This window comes from Lepidochelys kempii, chromosome 3 (assembly GCF_965140285.1).
Source record: "Lepidochelys kempii isolate rLepKem1 chromosome 3, rLepKem1.hap1, whole genome shotgun sequence".
NCBI classification, from domain to species: Eukaryota; Metazoa; Chordata; order Testudines; family Cheloniidae; genus Lepidochelys; species Lepidochelys kempii.
Genome location: NC_136382.1, coordinates 192,366,759 through 192,391,940, shown reverse-complemented (window position 1 = coordinate 192,391,940; position 25,182 = coordinate 192,366,759). Strand labels below are relative to the sequence as shown.

Genomic DNA, 25,182 nt, shown 5'->3' with positions numbered 1-25,182 from the left:
TTTCAATTTGGGGTGCTGCTGGATCCTCAATGACACCCAGAAGTATAGGTGTTTAACAGATGCAGTTATAAAATTTTAGACTGGTAAAGGGGATGTCAGAGGGGACAGGGAGAGTGTAGGGCCCCGGGCTGGGGACAAGGTGGGGAGGAGTCAAATGGAGGAAAATGTGGTGACATCATGTGCCCCCTCTTGTGTCCCTCCCAGTACCGGCAAGAAATGATTTCTGCTTCCACCACTGGTTGTCCCTTTTCTAATCTGAACAGCCTCAGTCTTTTTAATCTCTCCTCAAATGGAAGTTGTTCCATACCCCTAAACATTTTAGTTCCTCTTCACTGTAGCTTTTCCAAATGTAACAGATCTTTCTTGAGATGGGGTGACCAGAACTGCACACAATACTCAAGGTGTGGGTATACCATGGATTTATATAGTGGCATTATATTTTCTCTCTTATCTATCATTTTCCTAATGGTTGCTAACATTCTGTTAGCTTTTTTGACCTGCAGCTGCACTCTGAGTGGATGTTTTCAGAGAACTTGGATGGATTCACCAAGGGAAGGTCATGCCTGACTAATCTAATCGCCTTCTATGATGAGATTACTGGTTCTGTGGATGAAGGGAAAGCAGTGGATGTATTGTTTCTTGACTTTAGCAAAGCTTTTGACACAGTCTCCCACAGTATTCTTGTCAGCAAGCTAAAGAAGTATGGGCTGGATGAATGCACTATAAGGTGGGTAGAAAGTTGGCTAGATTGTCAGGCTCAATGGGTAGTGATCAATGACTCCATGTCTAGTTGGCAGCCGGTGTCAAGTGGAGTGCCCCAGGGGTTGGTCCTGGGGCCGGTTTTGTTCAATAACTTCATAAATGATCTGGAGGATGGTGTGGATTGCACTCTCAGCAAATTTGCGGATGATACTAAACTGGGAGGAGTGGTAGATACGCTGGAGGGCAGGGATAGGATACAGAGGGACCTAGACAAATTGGAGGATTGGGCCAAAAGAAATCTGATGAGGTTCAATAAGGATAAGTGCAGGATCCTGCACTTAGGACGGAAGAACCCAATGCACAGCTACAGACTAGGGACCGAATGGCTAGGCAGCAGTTCTGCGGAAAAGGACCTAGGGGTGACAGTGGACGAGAAGCTGGATATGAGTCAGCAGTGTGCCCTTGTTGCCAAGAAGGCCAATGGCATTTTGGGATGTATAAGTAGGGGCACAGCGAGCAGATAGAGGGACGTGATCGTTCCCCTCTATTCGACGTTGGTGAGACCTCATCTGGAGTACTGTGTCCAGTTTTGGGCCCCACACTACAAGAAGGATGTGGATAAATTGGAGAGTCCAGCGCAGGGCAACAAAAATGATTAGGGGTCTGGAACACATGACTTATGAGGAGAGGCTGAGGGAACTGGGATTGTTTAGTCTGCAGAAGAGAAGAATGAGGGGGGATTTGATAGCTGCTTTCAACTACCCGAGAGGTGGTTCCAGAGAGGATGGTTCTAGACTATTCTCAGTGGTAGAAGAGGACAGGACAAGGAGTACTGGTCTCAAGTTGCAGTGGGGGAGGTTTAGGTTGGATATTAGGAAAAACTTTTTCACTAGGAGGGTGGTGAAACACTGGAATGCGTTACCTAGGGAGGTGGTAGAATCTCCTTCCTTAGAAGTTTTTAAGGTCAGGCTTGACAAAGCCCTGGCTGAGATGATTTAATTGGGGATTGGTCCTGCTTTGAGCAGGGGGTTGGACTAGATGACCTCCTGAGGTCCCTTCCAACCCTGATATTCTATGATTCTATGAACTATCCATAATGACTCCAAGATCTTAGTTGAGTGGTAACAGCTAATTTAGACTCCATCGTTTTGTATGTATGGTTGAAATTATGTTTTCCAAAGCACATTACTTTTCATTTATCATTGAATTTCATCTGCCATGTTGTTGGCCAGTTAGCCAGCTTTGTGAGATCCCTTTGTAACTCTTCACAATCTGCTTTTCACTTAACTATCTTGAGTAATTTTGTTTCATTTCAAACTTTGCCACCTCACTGTTTATGCCTTTTTCCAGATCATTTATCAATACGTTGAACAGCACTGGTCCTAATACAGATCCTTAGGGGACACCACAATTTACCTCTCTCCATTCTAGAAACTAACCATTTATTCCTACCCTTTATTTCCTGTGTTTTAACCAGTTACCAATGCATGAAAGGACCTTCCCCCTTTATGCTGTAGCAAACTGATCCATAGAACATCAGGGTTGGAAGGGACTTCAGGAGGTCATCTAGTCCAACCCCCTGCTCAAAGCAGGGCCAATCCCCAATTTTTTCCCCCAATCCCTAAATGACCCCCTCAAGGATTGAACTCACAACCCTGAGTTTAGCAGGCCAATGCTCAAAACACTGAGCTATCCCTCCCCCCCATTCCTTCACTCATTAAAAGGAAGTCTCCTTCTTTTTGTTTTCAGATGCCCCAATGTATCTCCAGCTTCCACAGAGCATCCTAATCATAGAAGCTATTTACAACAGACTAGAGGTGGGAAGAGTTGAATCCTTCCATATTTCTCTGCAATACATCACTAGAACACATCCCTGGGCTCATGTGTCTGCAAAGCAGACTTGTTTTGATGATACACTTAGCGTAGGAATGCTCCCATGATTACCATAAAAAGCCTTCTCTTTTATATTAACAAAACATTCCCAACACATTCTCTAGTGATCTATAACCAAAAAGAGAGTGTAGGTGGCAAGTCCATTCTGGAGCAAGGAATGTAAATGCAGCAAATGTGTTCAAAATAATTTAAGGAATCTCTCAAGGAAAGAGAAGGACACATTTTCACAGCTGTGAGATTAAAGTCAGGATCCACTGAGATGGAAAGACAAAAGCAGCTTCTCCTCTTAGCTTGATACAATGTTCTGTGTACCGGGTTTGAAGTCAATGACAATTCAAGGTTGTTGAATAACAGGCTCAATTGAAATTATTTAATTAAAGATTCTCAATAAGATATTAGCACAGCAGAATAGATACATTACCACCCTTGAAGTAAGGTAAAGAGCTGGCTCTGTGTCCCTTCTTCACTGTAACTGGTGGGAGTTAGGAGTATTAGTGTTATAGTATAGTATAGCCTTGCTTGAGATAGTACTTTGAGTTCTGCTTGCCTGCTTGGTTTTGGATATATATACACATTTTACTAATGTGTGAACAAAGGGATTCTTACTAAAAACAAAGACAGACACTGTAAATGTTGCTTTTGCCTAACCCAGATGGATTTGTTAGTACAATGGAAACAGAGCAGTTAAAGTGTTACAGAGCATGGTGGAAGCATAATATATGAGCATACACTGGAAGGCTGCTCAGCTCCTCTCTCAAGCCAAGGTCAAGCAACCAGTTAGGAGGGGCAAGGGAAGCTGGGGAGGCAGGCATAAGAAACACTAAAAGCCAAAGAAAAGCCTGGCCTTGGCCAGAACACACAACCTCACTCCTTACCCCTCCCATGGGGTACAAAACAGGTGGGACTAAGACCCTGTGACAGGGCGTCGGTCGGTCCTCCGAGCCCCTAGGGGCGATGGTCTCCATGGCCGGCAAGAGCCAGTAGCGCGCCCCTCAGGCAGGGGCGCGCCGGCAAGAGCCAGTAGCGCGCCCCTCAGGCAGGGGCGCGCCGGCAAGAGCCAGTAGCGCGCCCCTCAGGCAGGGGCGCGCCGGCAAGAGCCAGTAGCGCGCCCCTCAGGCAGGGGCGCGCCGGCAAGAGCCAGTAGCGCGCCCCTCAGGCAGGGGCGCGCCGGGGTAGGGGAACGCAGGCCCACCCAACTCCACTGCGTTCCAGCCCAGGGCCCTGACAGTGGTGGGAGGTGAAGGTCCCGCCGCTGGGTCAGCGGGGCCGTCCGCACCCGCTGACCAAACACACCCACCCCACAGTGTAGTTGGGCCCATGGGCTACTTCCTACCCGGTCTCTCTCAGGCGGGTCGCTCCGATCCCTCCATCTCCTCCGGGTATTCCGCTGCGGGCAGCTCCGGATCCTCCATCTCCTCCGGGTATTCCGCTGCGGGCAGCTCCGGATCCTCCATCTCCTCCGGGTATTCCGCTGCGGGCAGCTCCGGATCCTCCATCTCCTCCGGGTATTCCGCTGCGGGCAGCTCCGGATCCTCCATCTCCTCCGGGTATTCCGCTGCGGGCAGCTCCGGATCCTCCATCTCCTCCGGGTAATCCGCTGCGGGCAGCTCCGGATCCTCCAGGTATTCCGCTGCAGGCCACCCCTGCTCCCCCTCGGTATCAGACTCACGCTGGCCCAGGCTGCAGTCAGGCCCCTCCAGGTCCTCTGGGTATTCAGTGGCCGGCAACCCTGGTTGCCACAGGCCTTCCCCCCGGTCAGGATCCTCCTTGCCCAGGGCTTCGCCTGGGTCAGCAGCAGGATCACAAGGGAGCAGCCTGTGTCTGTCTCCCTCCCTGGTGCTCTCCTCACTGGGCAGAGGGCCCCGCCCTTTGTACTTCCTGTCCCACCCTTCCCCTTCTGGGGATTGGCGGAAGCTTGGCCTGGCCCCGCCCACTCAGGCTCAGAGGGTGGCTCTTTACCCTCTGGTTCAGAGGGGAGCCACCCTGGCTCCCTACAGACCCCAACTCACAACCCTCAAAAATGGAACATGACCATAAGTTGTAAGGGGTGTGACTAGGGGCATGCACTACAGGTATATTTGGGCCTGCTAAAGAGGGGGAGAAGGGGAAATGGGGAAAGGGGGCACAGGCTACAGCTCTGCAGCATCAGAACTGGGAACGGAACACTGGGAAACACACTCTACCAGCATGTAGAGCTATGGATATGTTTGTTTGGAACTAACCCCAATAAACATTGCACTGCCTGCACTTCGGACTTCTGGTCTTCTGCTTTCTGTCTGCATGACAAGAACCAGGGGAGGCAGTAAAGGGAAAGCCCTCTAACAGTGAGATGCACAGTTTCATTCCCCAACTAAGTTACAAAATTTCTGTCATTATATAGGGGTTTTAGACAAAGAGCTCCCTCTGCTAAAATACCCACCCAGAACCATATGTTCTGATGTCTTTTCCTTTAATATCTGTATATTTTCAAGTTTACCTGATTTATGTGCAAGGGCATAATTATTTACTGCAGAGAGGACCAACAGTTTTGCAAGATAATTTCTCTCCGTGGAGTCCTTCTTCCCCCATAATAATTCTTCCCTGTTGATGCCCCAGTAGGAAACATCTGCTGCAACCATCATCCATCTCCTGGTGGGGAGGAGGGGAAGAGAGAGAGACAGAGACAGAGAGTGAGTGCGTGTTAAGGGGATGAGTTCCATGAATGGCTGGAGTTTTATAGACATGGAGGTGCCATAGATTATAAGATACAGCCTAAAGCATAAAATTCCTGAATACGGTAACTTGTAGGTCAACGACCAGCCTTAGAATTCAAAAATACTCTTTGTTAATATCAAAGATTTTAAACAATAGTTGATATAAATGAATCAAAAATATAAAAAGAGAAGGAATAAAATGGTAAATATTTACTAACAGGTACTAACATCTGTATCCTTTCTGTAATATTCCTCAATAGTTTGAATAGAATCTATTTAGTTTTCTTTTCTCTTGTGCAAAATTACATACACACACACACACACGTATATATAAGTACACACAGATCTGAATACATATGTGTATGCATTATATATAATATACACCTTTCCCTCACTAAATTTGCCAGAAAGCATGTATGACTTTTTTCACAATTCACTTTACGTCATTCACACATTGCATTTTCCACTATGGATTGAGAGAGGCCGTTGCTAGAAGAGTTATATTTAATAACCATGCCTTTTCAATAAAAGCCTAATCTGTTAGCTGTTGATTCGCTTCGATACAGTACCTGTTTCTTTGGCTGAAAATGAAATGGTGAGCTATTTCTTTCAGAACTCAGATTTGCTATGGGGATATACTTACCTCCTCCAAACAGAGAGCACACACAATGCATTGAAGCCTTCAGAAAATTTCATATTGGATTGCTCAGGGTGAACCTTCCATGTTTAATTTTGTCCTATTTCCCACTCGCTTCGCACAATCCGCGATTCTACAAATCTCGCGTTATTAAAGCTAGAGTTAGCCTGACTCCTGCTCATTTCAGAGGCCTGCATCCAAATTCCCTTTATCTACTTCCACCCTCTGCTTATCCTACTTGAGAACTAAATGCTTGGCAATGGAGGCCAGTTTTACAATAACTTGGCTGAAGTTAAAGAAGGGAGCTCCCCATCTTTCCTCGCTGTTCTTTTCCACCCAAGATTTTTAATGTGTTTTTGTTTTAGTCATTACCTCCTTTCACTCTTCTTGCTGTGACTATTCTCATGTGGTGTGACAAAGCTCTATCCTTGCCTCCATGGGTCCCACGTTTCCTGGCAGATTTCGCTAGCATCAGAGGCTCACTGTGACCCTCCACGTAACCCTTCTTTCTCTAGAGACAAGGGTCACAGTCTACTGAGCCATTTTCATCATAAGCCAGCAAGGGAGCTGAGGAGAAGTTATCCTTCCTTGCATAGTCTCTGTTGTCTCCCAGTCTCAGTGATTAATCAGGCGGAAAAGGTTGGGGGGGGGGGCGAGAACCCAGGCCCACCCTCTACTCCGGGCTCCAGCCTAGGGATCCTAATAGTATCAGCTGACCTTTTAGCTGACCTTTTAGAAACATGACATGTACAATTCCCTGGGCTACTTCCCCCACAGCAGCCCTCACTTCCTCAAACTCCACTTCACCCTTACCTCAGGGCCTCCTTCCTTGTGCCTGATATGGTGTGTACTACTCAGTCTCTCCAACAGCACAACTTCGTCCCACAGCTCCTGACATGCACACCCACCTGACTGGCTGGGAGGCTTTTAACTAGTTTCAGCCATCCCCTGATTGGCTTCAGGTGTCCCAATCAACCTAGCATTCTCCCTGCCTTCTGGAAAGTTCTTAATTGGCCCCGGGTGTCTTAATTGACCTGGAGCAGCTTCCATTTCACTTAACCTGGTACCAGGGATTTGTTTAGCCTGGAGCTAATACATCTATCTCCCACTACTTTTCTATAGCCATCTGGCCTTGCCCCGTCACAGTGGCAATGGTCATAGATTAGATAAGGAGAGCGTCAGTCTTTTAGATTTATGCTGTTCTTTCAGTTTTGCACTCTTTCCCCTCTCTGGTGGAGTAATTTACTTAGGATGAAAGAGTCCCAGGAGAAGAGCTATTAAGGAGTTAATACAGAAGCGTATCCCAATTACATTAAAATCCTTTCTAGAAAACTAATATCTAGCCTCAAGGGAGATAGAGAAGCCAGTGGCATGGTATGCGCTACAGACATGGTTTTCTCTTTCATCTTGCTTTTACACTGAGACTGTAAAAGAGACCAACCACTCTTACCAGGGTACCCCTGGGTTCAGGAGAACACAGCAATGCTTGCTGGTGGAGACCATCTTTGATCACTCGAGTGGGTTTGGGCAGGAAGCTGATTTATAGCCTCATGTAGTGACAGGAATACAGCACTGCAGCCTCCCACTGAGCTGAATGGAGGATTACCAAGTAAAATGCCTGCTTGCTTCTCACTGGAGCTCTTCAAGTAGAGAGCAGGAATTGAGGAAGGCACAGAACAGTGGGACTTTAATAGAATAGCTTTTCAAATTTCAATACAACTGTAGTATTTCATGAAGTTTGGAAAGCTGTGCTCTCCCCTGTCCAGCAGACATTTCTTGAGAGGCCAAAAAAATTCACATAAGAAAAGCCATACAAGGTCAGAACAAAGGTCCATCTAGCCCTGTATCCTGTCTTCCAACAATGGCCAATGCCAGGTGCCCCAGGCAGAATGAACAGAACAGGTAATCATCAAGTGATCCACCCCCTGTCGGTCATTCCCAGCTTCTGGCAAACAGAGGTTAGGGATACAATCCCTGCCCATCCTGGCTAATAGCCCTTGATGGACCTATCCTCCATGAAATGCCTCCCTGCTTAGCTCTCAGACAACTCTCATGGCTGAGAGTAGTTATTAATGCAGTGGAAATGACACTTGCTGTATTCAACTCTATAATGACTAATAATCTGGAGACAAATTGGAAAGGTAAAAAGTGAGCAGAATGAAAACATGTGAATTGCTCAGGACAGAAAGAAAGTTCAGATCTTTTTCCTCAGAACTCTCCAGCAGGATATCAAATAACACACTCAACCAATGAACCACCAAACTAGATGAGTCATTCTTTTTATTAAAAAAAGAAAAGGAGGACTTGTGGCACCTTAGAGACTAACCAATTTATTTGAGCATGAGCTTTCGTGAGCTACAGCTCACTTCATCAGATGTTTACCGTGGAAACTGCAGCAGACTTTATATACACACAGAAATCATGAAACAATACCTCCTCCCACCCCACTGTCCTGCTGGTAATAGCTTATCTAAAGTGATCAACAGGTGGGCCATTTCCAGCACAAATCCAGGTTTTCTCACCCTCCACCCCCCCACACAAATTCACTCTCCTGCTGGTGCTAGCCCATCCAAAGTGACAACTCTTTACATAATCAAGTCGGGCTATTTCCTGCATAGATCAAGGTTTTCTCACATCCCCCCCACCCCACCTTTAGTAGCACCTAAAGGCCCTATCTGAAATCAGCGCACGCACACACACACACACACACACAGAGTAAAAAATAGTCCTTGCTGCATAGAGCTTACAGTCTAAATACGCAAGCGTAGGCAAAAGGAAATGCTATTATCATCTGATTTTACAGATGGGAACTCGGGGCACAGACAGATTAAGTGAATTGCACATGGGCACATAGGAAGTCTATGGCAGAGCCAGTAATTGAAGCTAGGCACCCTGAATCCTGGGCTAGTGCTCTAATCAGCATCCCATCTTTCCCCTCACAGTTATCATATCACTCTCGTTAGCTAATCATATTAGGACAGTTTCTAGTAGCTTCCAAAAGCTTCATGCGGGTCACATACACCATCACACTGTGCATTAGAAAAGTAGGAACAGTTTAGGAACTGAGGGGGGAATTTGACTTCGGAAGAAGTGATATCAAACTAACAAGTGTTAAAATTCCAAAAATATTGAACAAAATAGGACTGTCAAAATACTTAATAGTTGATTAAAGTTAAGAAGGGTCCTTAAGTTCTGCTGTTCTGGATTACTTACCTGAAATTGATTTATTCTTTTTAACCTAATCAAATAAAAAATGAGAGGTACAGCAGGCCCTATTATTAAGGCTGGTCAAAAATATTCTGTCAAAACTATTTTGATGGGAAATTGAGGTTTTGATGAAACAAACATTTTCATACAAGTTTCTGCTTTCCACAGAAATTTATGACTTTTTGTAGAAAACGTTTTGGCCAAAAACCCAAAACTTCCTGGCTGCAAACAAAAGCTTTTTCAATTGAAAACTGCAAGTTTTTAGTCTTCATCTGAAAATTTTCCATTTGTTGTTTGACAAAAAGTTGAAAAATTCAACAAAAATATTATTTTTTCATTGATCAAAATTTTCCATTGGGGGAAATAACCCATTTCCAATCAGCTCCAATTATCAGAGCTATTAAGGCAATGCTCAAAGCAAACCCCATTTGCACAGGTTGGCAGTTTGTGCTTGACAAGGATCCATGGTCCAAGTTCACTGGAATCCTGTCAGGAGAGGAGGGGCACTGGAATGGGGGTGGGGTGCCAGGGGGCCATGATCCCCCCACTTTTTACTGGCAGTAAGGATGAGCGACAGGGGGGAGGGGGCACAGAGGAGCAAGTGTAGGGCGGTGTCTTGTGGGGAAGAGGCGGTGCGGGAGTGGGGCCTCAGGGGAAGGGACAGTGCAAGGGTGGGGGCTCGGGAGAATGGGCAGCGTGAGGGAGGGGGCTAAGGGAGAAGGGGGGGCTAAGGGAGAAGGGGTGGCTTTTCGGCAGGGGCTTGGGGAGAAGGTGTAGCTCCGGGTGGCAGGGGCACAGTTAGGGCACTGGTGCCTCCCCCACTTTTAGGAACCTTCTGCCACTCCTGCAGAAGAGTTGTTCCCTTGAGCTCAAAGTTGAGTTCAATCACAAGCTAACACTAGAGCTGTGTATACACAGTAGGAATGAGATTATCTAAAGAGATAAGCAGATAACAGGACAGTGCCAAGACACAAGATTTAACTCTAAGTTTGGCCAGGCTTCTGAAGTCAACAGGCAAGGATCCATTGGTGATGTTCATATCAGCACTAATGACACAGCATTGTGAGATAGCTCAGACAGTAGATGACTTCAGGGAATTCGAAAGCTTGTTGAAGAAGAAATCTTCTCTGAGATCCTTCCAGTCCCATGAGTGAAAGAAGACAGAAGATTCTGGAAGTGAACTGCTGACTAGGTAAATGGTGTAGGGTGGCTGTATAGTTTAGACGTCATCCATCGCAATAGACTGGAAACCAAACTTCTCAGGGACAGGCTGGCTAAAGGAGTCAGGGGGGTGTTAAACTAATAACAAAAGGAGAGGGTAAAAGACATGAGCAGTCATTTTACACAGAATCAAGATGTTCAGAACAAAATTAATCAAGGAACCAAAGGCTTTGAAGAGAAGAAATTTCATTGCTTATATACCAGCGTTAGGAGTCTGGGTAACAAACAAGAGGAATTGGAATTGCTCATTGGTATTACTGAAACCTGCCAAGATGACTTGCACAATTGTGTAGCCAATGATTTTAGTTTATTGTTCGTTTATTGTGTGGTTATGATTAACTAACATGTCATACGTACTCATTGTATGTTAAATAGAGTTAAATTGTAGGAGTATACAAGTATAAGATTGATCAGTTGGTAAAAAGAATAATCATGTATTGGGTATCAAATAAAGTAGAGCTGAAATGCAAGGTCTACAGGCTGAGGCCTGTACGATTTTAGCTTAGCCATACTAGGCCTTGGAGACAAGAAATGATGACATAAATCAATGACCAAGAAATAATCCGATACCCTAAGATTATGGGAAAAGATTAACAAGCAAAAGAAATTTTTTTTGCTTACAAGATACCCAGTAACCACATTTTTCTAACGTATGCCCTAACCGCATAGTGCATGATGTATAGAAATACTAATGAGGTATAGTCAGAATTACATTATAAAAGAGGGTGTCTAGATGAGGAAAATTGAGCTCCCTATGGGTGATTCCAGCACGAACCATCCCTCCTCTGATGAAGCCATGAGAGGCACATCAGACCCTAACACTATTGTTAAGTATGTGAGTATAACTATATTTTAATGAGTGATTCGGTCTGTATAGAATTTCTATATGCTTGGATAATCATAACTGTAATTGTAACTTTAATAAAACTTGTAAAACAGACTAGACCTTGCACATGTGAATGTATGTGTGGTCACTACCCTTGGTCTTTATGTGTTCCTAGAGACTCTAAATCTGAAGCAAGTAGCACAGGTGACGTTCACTCTGTTAAACGAAAAAGGAGGGGGAGTAGCATTCTAAGTAAAAAATGGCATTACCTGTTTCAAGGTCTCTGATAACTTGGAAGAAAATGATCTTGAATATTTAGGGATCAATGTCCTCACAGATAAAGAAGCATAAGACAGAGTATTAACTGCTGTCAGCTACGGATCAGCAAATCAGAAGAGGGAACAGGACCACCCGCTCCTTACGCGCCTATCTATAATGTGCAGGGAAAACATTTGGGGGATTTCAATCTGAGTGAGATGTGTTGGAAGTCATGCTGCTAGTAGTAAAACATCCTTTGAATTTCTAAGCATTATATGTGACAATTTCCTAACTCAAAATGTTGCAGCCAACATGGGAATTCTATATTAGACCTTGTCTTGATAGCCAAAGAGGAACTGATCACAGATCTAAAAATCAATGGTAACTTAGATATAAGGGATCAAAAATCCACAATGAAGGAAAAAGGTTGTATTGGTTAAAAAAATGGCATGGATTAGAGGGGAAGTCAATGCAGATATAACAAATAAAAAATAATACATAACAAATGGAAGAAAGGGGAAGAGGATAATCATGAATATAAATCAGAAGCGAGGATTTTAGAAAACTGATAAGGGAAGCAAAGGGGTAAAAGGGGAAATCCATGGTCAGTAGAGTTCAGGACAACAGGAAATAGGGTTTTTTAAGTATATCAGGAATAAAAAGAATCCTGAAAATGGACAATTAGTCCATTACTAGATGGAAATGGTATTATTACCATAGGTAACATAAATGACTGCTTCTTGGAGCACTTAGTCCTGGAACCCATCAGGAGAGAGGCAATTCTTCGTTTAGTTCTAAAGTGGAGCACAGGACCTATCCCAAGCGGTGAATATAGCTGAACTGCTCAGTAATAGCGATCATAACATGATTAAATTTAACATCTTTGGAGGGGAATGCCAAAGGAGCCCACCACAGTAGCATTTGACTTCAGAAATGACAACTACACAAAAATGAGGCAGCCAGTTAAATGAAAATGAAATGGTACAGTCACAAAAGTGAAATGCCTGCAAGCTGCATGGAAATGTTTTAAAAGAAATAATAATAGAGGCTCAAATTAACTGTGTACTGCAAAGTAGAAAACATAGTAAGAGCACCAAAAAAGTGCCACCATGGCTAAACAACAAAGTAAAAGAAGTGGAGGCAAAAAGGCATCCTTTGAAAAATGGATGTTAAATCCTACTGAGAAAATGAAAAGAAGCATAAACTCTGGCAAGTCAAGTGTAAAAGTATAATTAGGCAGGCCAAGAAAGAATTTGAAGAACAACTAGCAAAAGACTCAAAAACTAACAGCAAAAAAAAAATTAAGTACATGAGAAGCAGGAAGCCTGCCAAACAATCAGTGAGGCCACTGAACCATGGAGGTACTAAAGGAGCACTCAAGGAAAAGAAGGCCATTGCGGAGAAGCTAAATGAGTAGTTTGCACTGGTCTTCACTGAAGAGGATGTAAGGGAGATTCCCACACCTAAGCCGTTCTTTTTATGTGACAAATCTGAAGAAATGTTCCAGATAGAGGTGTCGGTAGAGGACCTTTTGGAACAATTGATAAATTAAAGAGTAATAAGTCATCAGGACTAAAGGGTATTCACCTAAGAGTTCTGAAGGAACTTGATATGAAACTGCAGAACTACTAAGTATGGTATGTAATCTATCACTTAAATCAGTTTCTGTACTAGATGATTGGAGAATAGCTAATGTGAGTCTAATGTTTAAAAAAGGCTCCAGAGGTGATCCTGGCAATTAGAGGCCAGTAAGTCTAACTTCAGTACCAGGCAAATTGGTTGAAACTATAGTAAAGAACAGAATTATAAGACACATAGGTGAACATGATGTGTTGGGAATGAGTAAAGAGAAATCATGCCTCACCAATCTATTAGAATTCTTTTGAGGAGGGTCAACAAATATGTGGACAAGAGAGATCCAGTGGAAATAATGTACTTAGACTTTCAGAAAGCCTTTTACAAGGTCTCTCACCAAAGGCTCTTAAGCAAAGAAAGTAGTCATGGAATAAAAGGGAAGGTCCTCTCATGAATCGGTAACTGGTTAAAAGATAGGAAACAAAGGCTAGGAATAAATGGTCACTTTTCAGAATGGAGAGAAGTAAATAGTGGTGTCCCCCACGGGTCTGTACTGGGACTGGTACTATTCAACATATTCATAATCTGGAAAAAGGAGTAAACAGTGAGGTGGCAAAATCTGCAGATGATACAAAACTACTCAAGATAGTTAAGTCCAAAGCTGACTCCGAAGAGTTTCAAAGGGATCTCACAAAAATGGGTGATTGAGAACAAAATGGCAGATGAAATTCAATGTTGATAAATGCAAAGTAATGCACATTGGAAAACATAATCCCAACTATACATATAAAATGATGTGGTCTAAATTAGCTGTTACCACACAAGGAACATCTTGGAGTCATTGTGGACAGTTCTCTGAAAATATCTGCTCAATATGCTACAGCAGTCAAAAAAGCTAACATACTTAGGAACCATTAGGAAAGTGATAGATAAGACAGAAAATACCATAATGCCACTATATAAATCCATGGTGCACCTATTCCTTGAATACTCCATGTGGTTCTGGTTGCCCCACCTCAAAAAAATCTATTAGACTTAGCAAAGGTACAGTGAAGGGGAACAAAAATAATCAAGCATATGGAACAGCTTCCATCTGAGGAGAGATTAAAAATATAGGCACTGACTCTCCAGTCCTGGAGCACCCACAGAAAAAAAAATATGGTGGGTACTGAGCATCCACCGGCAGCCCCCATAAGCTCCTCCCCTTCCCCCCCAGCACCTCCCACCCTCCACGGATCATTAGAAGGTCAGCACCTCTGACTAAAAGGACTGGGACTGTTCAGGTTAGAGGAGACACAACTGAGGGGGGAATATGATAAAGGTCTATAAAATCATGAATGGTGCACAGAAAGTGAATAAGGAAGTGTTATTGACCCCTTCACATAACTAAAGAACCAAGGGTCACCCAATAAAAGTAACAGGCAGCAAATTTAAAACAAACAAAAGGAAATACTTCACACAGTGCACTGTCACCCTATGGTACTTATTGCCAGGGAATGTTGTAAAGGTCAGAAGTATAACTGGGTTCAATACAAGAATTAGATAAATTAATGGAGGATAGGTCCATCAGTGGCTATTAACCAAAATGGTCAGGGACACAACCCCCATGTTCTGGATGTCCCTAAGCTTTTGACTGCCAGATGCTGTGACTGGACAACAGAGGATAGATCACCCAATAATTTCCCAGTACTGTCCATTCCCTCTGCAGCACCTGGGATTGGCCACTGTCAGACGACAGGCTACTGGGCTTAATGGACAATTGGCTGACCCAGTATAGCCGTTCTTATGTAATGCAGAAAAGATAGAAGCTTTGAATAAATATTTCTGTTCTGTAGCTGGAGAAAAAACTGGATGATGTAGTCATATAATATGAGGATAACACACTTTCCATTCCATTTGTACTTTAGGAGGATGTTAAAACAGATTTTTACAGATTTGTAAATTATCAGGTCCAGATAACTTGTATCCAAGAATTTTAAAAGAGCTGTCTGAGGAGCTCACTGGGCCAATAATGCTGATTTTCAAAATGTTTTGGAACACAGGGGAAGTTGCAGAATGCTGAGAGAAAGCTCATGTGGTACCAATATTAAAAAAGTAAATGGGATAACCTAGCTAATAACAAGCCGGTCAGTCTGATATCAATCTCAGGGAAGATAATGGAGCAGCTGGTATGGGACTCAATGAAGAAGTAAAGGAGGTTAATATAATTAATTCTGATCAACCTAAGGTTATGGAAAATAGATCCTGTCAAACTACCTTGATAACTTTTTTAAATGACATTACAGTTTGGTTGAAAAGTTAACATTTGAAAAGGTAATAGTGTTGATAAAATATATTTAGATTTCTGTAAGGCATATGACTTTGTATCACAAAACATTTTGGTTAAAAAGCTAGAATGATATAAAATTAACATGACACACCCTAAACAGATTAAAAATTAACTAACTGGTGGGTCTCAAAGTGTAATTGTAAATGCGGAATCATTGAGTGGTATTGTTTCTAGTGGGGTTTCACAGCGATCTCTTCTTGGTCCTGAGTTATATAACATTTTTATCACTGAGTTGGAAGAAAACATAGGATCATAGAATTCTAGGATTGGAAGGGACCCTGGAGGTCATCTAGTCCAGTCCCCTGCACTCATGGCAGGACTAAGTGTTATTTAGACCATCCCTGACAAGCGTGTGTCTAACCTGCTCTTAAAGATCTCCAGTGACAGAGACTCCACACTCTAGTAAGGAAGTTTTTCCTAATGTCCAACCTAAACCAGCCTTGCTGGAATTTAAGCCCATTGCTTCTTGTCCTATCTTCAGAGGTTAAGGAGAATAATTTTTCTCCTTCCTTCTTCTAACAGTCTTTTATATACTTGAAAACTGTTATGTTCCCTCTCAGTCTTTTCTCTTCTCCAGACTAAACACACATACCCTTTTTTTTTTCAATTTTCCTTCATAGCTCATGTTTTCTAGACCTTTAACATTTTGGTGCTCTTCTCTGGAATTTTGCCAATTTGTCCACATCTTTCCTAAAATACGGTGCCCAGAATTGGACACAATACACCAGTTGAGGCCTAATCAGAGCAGAGTGGAGAGGAAGAATTACTTCTTCTGTCTTGCTTACATTTGCATTTGTCCTATTTACTTTAGACGATTTCTCCAGTTTGTCCAGATCATTTTGAATTTCAATCCTACCCTTCAAAGCACTTGCAACCTTTCCCACCTTGGTATCATCCACAAACTTTATAAGTGTTGTGACAAAGTTCCTCCTCTACCTTGATGGGTCTTGCACTTATTGGTGGATTTGCTCACTTGGGAGCTTCACGGCAGCCCTCAGCTTGGCCGTTTTTTCTGAACCCACAGTCCAGGTCGACTCCTCCTGTGTCTGACCAAGAGTTGGGAGGATTTGGGGGGAACCAGGGCCCGCCCTCTACTCCGGGTTCCAGCCCAGGGCCCTATGGAATGCAGCTGTCTAGAGTGCCTCCTGGAACAGCTGTGCGACAGCTACAACTCCCTGGGCTACTTCCCCATGGCCTCCTCCCAACAGCTTCTTTATCCTCACCATAGCACCTTCCTCCTGGTGTCTGATAATGCTTGTACTCCTCAGTCCTCCAACAGTCCGCGTTCTCACTCTCAGCTCCGAGTGCCTCTTGCTCCCAGCTCCTCGCACGTGCACCACAAACTGAAGTGAGCTCCTTTTTAAACCCAGGTGCCCTGATTAGCCTGCCTTAATTGATTCTAACAGCTTCTTGATTGGCTGCAGGTGTTCTAATCAACCTGTCTTAATTGTTCTGGAACCTTTCCTGTTACCTTACCCAGGGAAAAGGGACCTACTTAGCCTGGGGTTAATATATCTGCTTTCTATTACTCTCCTGTAGCCATTTGGCCTGACCCTGTCACATATCCCATCTACCCCCCACCCCCTCTGCTCAACACTATGGGGTTGGGCAACTTCAGAGGTCAGGCAATGTACTCGTGACAAGCCATCTGCATTGCCATGGTGGCTTCCAGCCCGGTTTTGTATGGTGAATTGGAAAGGTTCTAGGGACAGGAATCATCTGGTCACCCTTGCATTCTTCTCTTTATTTCGCAGCATCCACTGGAGGGGTGCATGGTCGGTCACAAAGGTAAACCATCGTCCCAGAAGGTAATAACACAGTGTTTCCATGATCCATTTCACAGCTAGGCACTCTCTTTCAACCATGGCATACTCCTGCTTTCTCAGGAGGAGTTTCCTGCTGAGGTAGAGGATTGGGTGTTCTTCATCTCTGACCATCTGCGATAGGACAGCTCCCAATCCTACTTCAGATGCATCTGTTGGTAAAATGAATTCTTTGTTCAAGTCTGGGGCTATAAGCAAGGGGTTACTGCAGAGGGCTGTCTGTAGATCCATGAATGCTTTCTCTGCGGCATCTGTCCACTTCACCGTGTCTGGACCCCAGGCTTTTATCAGGTCTGTCAGGGGACTCGCTCTTGTAGCAAAATGGGGACTAAATTGTCGGTAGTACCCCACCACACCCAGGAATGCCCGGATTTGTTTTTTCCGATTCGGCCGGGGCCAATTTTGGATAGCCTCTAGTTTATTTAGTTGGGGCTTGACCATGCCCCTTCCTACAATGTAGCCAAGGTATTTAGCCTTGGTTAGCCCTATAGCACACTTGGCTGGGTTGGCTGTGAGGCCAGCCTGTCTTAGCATGTCCAGAACCGCTTCCACCTTTCCTAAGTGGGTTTCCCAGTTGGGGGTGTGAATAATCACATCATCCAGGTATGCCACAGCATGGGGCTGTATGGTATGGTATGGGGCTGTAGGAGCTTGTCCATATGACACTGGAAGGTGGCAGGTGCCCCATGCAGTCCAAAAGGAAGAACAGTATATTGAAAAAAGAAAAGGAGTACTTGTGGCACCTTAGAGACTAACAAATTTATTTGAGCATAAGCTTTCGTGAGCGACAGCTCACTTCATTAGATGCATTCCGAAAGCTTATGCTCAGATAAATTTGTTAGTCTCTAAGGTGCCACAAGTCCTTCTTCTGTTTGCAAATACAGACTAACACGGCTGCTACTCTGAAACCAGTATATTGAAACAGACCCTCTGGTGTAGAGAATGCCATCTTTTCTTTCGTTACTTTGGCAAGGGGAATCTTCTGGTATCCCTTTGTTAAATCAAGGGTGGTCAAAAATTGGGCATTGCCCAGGCGGTCAACTAACTCATCAATACGGGGTATGGGGTATGCATCGAATTTGGATATCTCATTCAGCCGGCGAAAGTCATTACAAAACCTAGTGGTGCCATTGGGTTTGGGCACCAACACAATCGGGCTTGACCACTGACTGTGGGACTCTTCGATGACTCCCAGCTCCAACATCCTTTTTACCTCTGCCTTGATCTGCCTTGATCTCCTCCCTTTTTCCTGCTGGAACCGGATAGGGCCTTAAAGTTACTTTTGCCCCAGGGCCTGTGATAATGTGGTGATATGCTTCGGTGGTCCGGCCTGGTTTGGTTGAAAACACGTCCTGGTATTGGTTGATCATCTCAGTTACCTCCTTCTTCTGGTTTCGTGCCAGATCAGTGGATATCCTGATCTGCTCCTGCATGTTATTTCCCTGGATCGGGGTCTCTTGGGCCACTACACACGCCTCTTGTTGGTGCCAAGGGTTTAAGAGGTTAATGTGATAAGTTTGTTCTTGTTTCCGGCGTCCTGGCTGCCGCACCTTGTAGGTTACTTCACCTACGGGTTCAACCACCTCATAGGGCCCCGCCATTGGGCCAAAAGCTTGCATTCTGCCGTGGGTATCAACACCATCACCCAATCCCCTGGTTGGAACTGTCGGACTTTTGCCTGACAATTGTAATGGGTTCGCTGGGTCTCCTGCGCCTTTTCCAAATGTTCCAGTACAATACGGGTGACCCAGGCTATCTGTTCTCGCATCTGCAACACATGGTCAATTATATTTCTCCCCTCATTGGGTTCCTCTTCCCAGATTTCTTTTGCAATATCTAGTATGCCATGGGGGTGGCGTCCGTATAATAATTCAAAGGGGTAAAACCCAGTTGAGGCCTGAGGAACCTCCTGGATTGCAAACATAAGGTAGGGTAGTAGGGTATCCCAATCCTTCCTGTCTCAACTTACCACTTTCCTTATCATTGCCTTGAGGGTTCGGTTAAACCTTTCTACCAGCCCATCGGTCTGCGGATAATAGACTGAAGTTCTCAGGGTATGTATATGGAGCAGTGTACAGAGGTCCTTCATTAGTTTCGACATAAATGGGGTACCTTGGTCTGCTAATATCTCCTTTGGTAGCCCCACTCAGGCAAAGATCCCCACCAACTCTTTACCTATCGTTTTAGAGGCTGTGTTTCGCAGGGGGACGGCTTCTGGGTAGCGAGTAGCATAATCCAGAATGACAAGTATATATTGGTGGCCCCGAGCTGTCTTCTCCAGGGGTCCCACTAGATCCATGGCTATTCGCTCGAAGGGGACCTCTATGATGGGAAGGGGTACTAAAGGGGCCCTCAAATGGGGACAGGGACTGTGCAGCTGACACTCCAGGCAGGACGCAAGGTACCTCCGCACTTCACATACTCCGGGCCAGAAGAATCGTCGCAGGACCCGTGCCAGGGTCTTCTCTACCCCCAAATGCCCCCCAAAAGATGACTATGGGCCACACTTAATACAGCATTCTGGTGTTTTTGAGGTACAAGGATCTGCTGTACCTTCTGCCCCTGTACTGGTGCAACCCGGTATAAGAGATTCTTTTTCATTATGAAGTAGGGTCCTAGTCCCTGGGTTTTCCCTTCCACGGGGACCCCATCTATTTCGGTCACCTCCTTCCTAATGTTGTCATACCTTCGGTCTTCAGCCTCGTCCCATCCAAAATTTCCTCTCCTAGGGCTAATCTGCCCAAGGTCTAGGGGGCCAATCTCTGTTGCCTCTACTGGTTCAGAGGCGTTAGGGTGTGGGTCAGATTCGGGTGCTTCTCCCTTCTGGGTGGCCTCCTTTTCAGCTGCTCGGGTCCGCCTACCTACGAGAGCGACCCTCCGGCTTTGGGCCAGTATTCGGGTTCCCAAGGCCTTAGCTGCCCTTCTTTCCCTTTTCGTCTTTCTATGATGTCAGCGAGTGGAGAACAAATCTGGGGATATTTCAGAGAAGGTTGGGGGTTGACAGTCTACTGTGGATGCCTCACTACTTTCAAGGCTTCCCCCTTTCCTCAATTCCCCTACCGGGAGTAAGTCTCCAAACCCTGGGAAGTCCCTCCCTATGAGCCCTGGGTATGGGAGTTTAGTGCTGCTACCTCAGTAGTGTTCCCCTGAATCTCGATTTTTACTGCGATGGTGGGGTAATAACTAACTGTCCCATGGACGCATGTTATCCCCGTACACTTAGCCCACAGCAGCTGACTACGCTTCATGAGCTTCCCTGAGACAAGCGTGATAGCACTCCCCGAATCAACCAGTGCTGTGGTCTCTACCCTATTTAGCTTCACTGGTCTGGTATACATATGTGGGGTTAGTGAGACCCCCACAAGGTAGATTAGGGAGCATGGGTCTGCCCAGTTCCCCAGGTTACATTGCATAGGTTCCTTGGCATTGGGACACTGTGCAGCTATGTGTCCCCACTCCCCGCAGGCGTAACATCTGTATGGAGCCCGAGGCATTCCCCGGTCTCTTGGTTTGGGCAGTCTAATATCACGATCCTCTTCCCCCTCAGTGCTCCAACTCTTTGTGGCTTCTGGTGGGCCTTCAGCCCCTCTCTTTTTCCACCTGGGCTCTCCTGGTGACCCAGTCACCTGAGCTCTAGGGCTTGATGCTGCTAGTTTAACCTGGGGTGCTTCTTCCTTAACTTCCTTCCCTCGCCGTCCTTGGCCTTTCTACCAGCACGACAACCTCATCATAGGTGGAGGGTTCGTTCTGGCTTACCCAGGCGCGAAGATCTGGTGGTATTCCTCTCATGTACCAGTCGATGACCAGAACCTCTAGTATCTCCTCCGGACTCCGGGACTCAGTTCGTAACCACTTTCGTGCGAGATGGATGAGGTCATATAATTGGGACCTCGGTCTTTGGCACTGGTGTGACCACTGCTGAATACTGTGTCCAGTTTTGGTGCCCACAATTTAAGAAGAATGTTGATAAATTGGAGAGGGTTCAGAGAAGATGCACAAGGATTATTAAAGATTTAGAAAACCTACCTTATAGTGATAGACTCAAGGAGTTCAATCTATTTAGCATAACAAAGAGATGGCTAAGGGGTGACTTGATTACGGTCTATAAGTATCTACATGGGAGACATATTTAATAAAGAGCTCTTCAATCTAACAGAGAAAGGTAGAACATGATCCAATGACTGGAAGTTAAAGCTAGACAAATTGAGACTGGTAATAAGGTGTAAATTTTTTAATGGTGAGGGTAATAAACCACTGGAACACTTTATCAAGGTGGATTCTCCATCACTAACCATTTTAAAATCAAGAATGGATGTTTTTCTAAAATATCTGCTCTAGGAATTATTTTGGGGAAGTTCTATGACCTGTGTTCCACAGGAGGTCAGAGTAGATGATCACAATGGTCCCTTCCAGCCTTGGAATTTATGAATCTACAAGAGGCGCAACACAGAACTCCGAGCCCAGGGGGGAGGTAAGGCTAAGGTGACTTTAAGCCACCTTTATGCTTCCCTCAGTACTGAGGTGCTCCAGTGACTGGAGCATAAAACTTAGACTTCCTTGGGGGCCTGTCGAAATTAAAACCTGAGCAGCCCTGTGAACTGCAGCATTGCTTGGAATTGCTGCAGCACTGTGCTATGGCTCTGTCAACACTCCCCTCCCACCCTCAGACCCATATCAGGGCTTACAAAGGGGTCCTCAAAAAGGCAGCCTTGTTACTGTATTCTGCAGTGCTTGCCTGCACCAGGATAATTTTCTGGTCAGATCTGGGACTTTTAGAGCCTCTTTACACTGCTCTGGCCCTTTTACATAGCACAAAGAGGCCAAGGCAAGAGCAAGGATCTCACTTGAAATATTTAGGCCAAGATTTTCAAAACTGAATGCCTGTAGTCAGGCTACATATTTAAGCACCTATGTAGCTACTCAGAACCCTGGAGCTGCCACTGAAGACTATAAAACTAGCCTTAAGGCCCAATATTTTCAAAGCTTGTCTCAAATTGATACTTTAAAAATTGTGCATGCAGCTGTTGCGTGCATGCAACCTACATTTCTATTCACTAAATGGGTAAGGGCGCTCAAAAGCACCCTCGGGCACATGCAAGGACCCATTTTACTCAAACAAAGGAGGGTTGAGTGAAAAAAAGAAACACCATATTTGAGAGTGTGGGAAGGAATTTTCCCTCGGGTCAGACTGGCAAAGACCTTGGGAATGGGGGAGTTTCACCTCCTTCTGCAGCATAGGGTGGGGGTCACTTGCAGGTTTAAACTAGCATAAATGGTGAATTCTCTATAACTTGGTCTTTAAACCATGATTTAAGGACTTCAGTAACTCTGCCTGAGGTTAGTGGTCTATTACAGGAATGGGTGGGTGAGGTTCTCTGGCCTGCAATGTGCAGGAGGTCAGACTAGATCAGTGGTTTTCAAACTTTTTGTATTGGTGACTCCTTTCACACAGCAAACCTCTGAGTGTGACCCCCCCTTAAAAATTAAAAATGGAGGGTCATTTAATTTAATGGGGGCTTGGGGCTGTCAGCCCCACAAAGCTGACAGCTCATGACCCCCATGTAACCACCTTGGGACCCTCTGAGGAGTCACAACCCCCCAGTTTGAGAACCCACCGGACTAAATCATCATGATAGTTCCTTCTGACCTTAAAGTCTATGAGTCTAAGTGCCAAGTTTTGAAAATCTGGCCCTTAAGACTCCATATTTTTATAACCTGCATGCCCCAATTACATGTGTAAGATGAGAGAGACAAGGTGGGTAAGGTAATATCTTTTATTGGATCAACTTCTGTTGGTGAAAGAGACAAGAATAAAAGAATTCTGTGTGGCTCGGAAGCTTGTCCCTTTCACCAACAGAAGTTGGCCAGGAAAAGATATTACCTCACCCCCTTGTCTCTCTCATACCCTGGTATCAATATGACTACAACAACTCTGCAAAGATGAGCAGCTGCATGCTGAAAACAGGCAATTGCAAATTCATCTGCAAATTAGACACTAGGAAACTGCATGCAATTGTTTATTTTTGCATATTCATCTGCATGTTTTATGAGCAAGGTATGCAATTTTTTATTTTTTTATGTAGCCTTTAGATAAAAAGACAATTTCAGTCTCTTACACTTTACCAGCATGAATATACTACCTCTCCCTTTAAAAACAAAACAAAATACCCTATATTAATCTGTCAAAAGCACAGGGAATACCTCAGGAGATGAGTATCTCTGATCACTCTTGGGGAATCTAAAGTATACAGTAATTAACTTGATTTACCTTTGTCCAGTGGTAACTGATTATCTGTTGTTAACTGTCTTATTCCTTAATTATTTCAAGAAAAGAACAGAACAAAAAAAGAAAAATTTGATTTGGCATTATTCTAAATTCATCTAGAAAAGCATTGTTGAAATTGGATGTCTGCATGTGTCCTTTTGCCTGCTAATGGAACCATCAGTGATGCTTTTGCCATATACCACATAAGATTTTAGCTATTATTGAATTTGGGACAAAAATAGAAACAGCCATTAAAAGATAATGCTACTGGATAATTCTTGCTTCTAGTTCTGCTTACATGTATAAGCTTAAGATCTTCATGATACTCCAATCAAGCTGAATTAAAATGCTTTTCAAGTATAATAATGTGCTATACAAAATTTATCTAATTAAAAAAATGTAAAAAAGTCTTAAAGTTAAAATAGTGCCAGTTTTGCCTTATGAGATCCAGAAAGACAATTACAGCAATCTCTCTCTTTAAAAAAAAGAAAGAATATTCTAATCAGAAGTCTTTGTATTTTATCTGGAACTTCCAAAGTGGAACTTACATGAAAAAATAAGGTACCTGAGCAGCTGTTGTGGCGGTCTCGTATGAAAAATGAATCCCCAAAACACAACAGTATTGCCTATAATTTAAGGTCCCAAAGACCTAGCATCTGTCAGCTCCTTTGTGTCTAATAGCAGCTTCCCATTAGGTCTGTTTTGACACCAGTGCCTAAAAAGTTATAAACAGTAATGCTCTTCAGATACATTTCCTTCTTACCTTGTTTCCTTCTTCTCGGTCTCTCTTTTTCTGTATCAGTTTACAGAGAAACTTCATTTATGCAAACCTCAGTGATCTGAAAAACTGATCTATCCAAAACAAGTTGTCATCTCCCAATAGGTATTAAATGGTCCTGATTCCCAGTTACACTTTATGTTGCTCTGGCAGTGCAAGGGGCTTGCAGTGTGGGAGGAAATATCCCTTTGGGAATATCAGTGTTGACAACTCAATCTGATTGTGAGTCTCGTGACAGCTGCTGTTTTTCCTAAATCCCCAGCTCCTGGAATCAAGTGATCTGGAAACAAATATTTCATCTTTCATTTTTCAAAAAAGTAAGTTACTAGCCTCCTGCTTGTGATGAAATGCCTGAAAATGCAAACAGAGTGAATCTTAAAGGTTCAGAAACCAAATAAAAATACCCCACATTTAGTATATTTTAAAATCTCATGATTCTTAAGCCAATCACATGATTTTGGAACATGAGGGTCAGCAATACTGGAATACACCCTGAAGAACATTCTTCCCTGATGGAGAAGAGCAAGCTTAAGGGATACCAAGCCCTGGTGTTGGGAGCACTCTGGAGAGGGAAAGTCATAAAGTAGTGTGGGAAAGGAGCCTGTTCTATGGCTACTCTCTGCTTCCTAGGGTACATAACAGGCCATGTGAAGCAAAAGGAATTCAGAGCTCCCCAGAATACGAGTGCAAAGGTGGCTTAAAGTGCAGAAAAGAGGGACTGAGAATAGGAACCAGTACACAAGTCCCCAATATATCCACCCCCCCACACACCCAATTTTTAAAGTAGTTTCATATCCTTCATTTTATACCAACAACTAGCTTTCCCCTGTATAATTTGTATTTGTACATGTTGTCAGAGGCTAATCCTTCCAAATCATATGTATGTGCTGTGGGCCCAAGCATGTAGTAATTGTGCAGGGAAAGTTTTACATGCCCAATTTTTAGAGGCTGGATGGAGAGCAAGCAGCAGCCTGG

General features: G+C 44.2%; 1 long non-coding RNA gene across 1 annotated transcript in view; it reads right to left on the bottom strand.

Moving 5' to 3' along the window:
• Positions 1–4,173: 4,173 nt before the first annotated feature.
• LOC140909641 (uncharacterized) overlaps positions 4,174–25,182 on the bottom strand; it is a 33,201-nt gene continuing 12,192 nt past the window's right edge. Inside the window, exon 3 of the long non-coding RNA XR_013635519.1 lies at positions 4,174–5,203. This is a non-coding gene — a long non-coding RNA (uncharacterized LOC140909641). The remainder of the gene's footprint in view (positions 5,204–25,182) is intronic.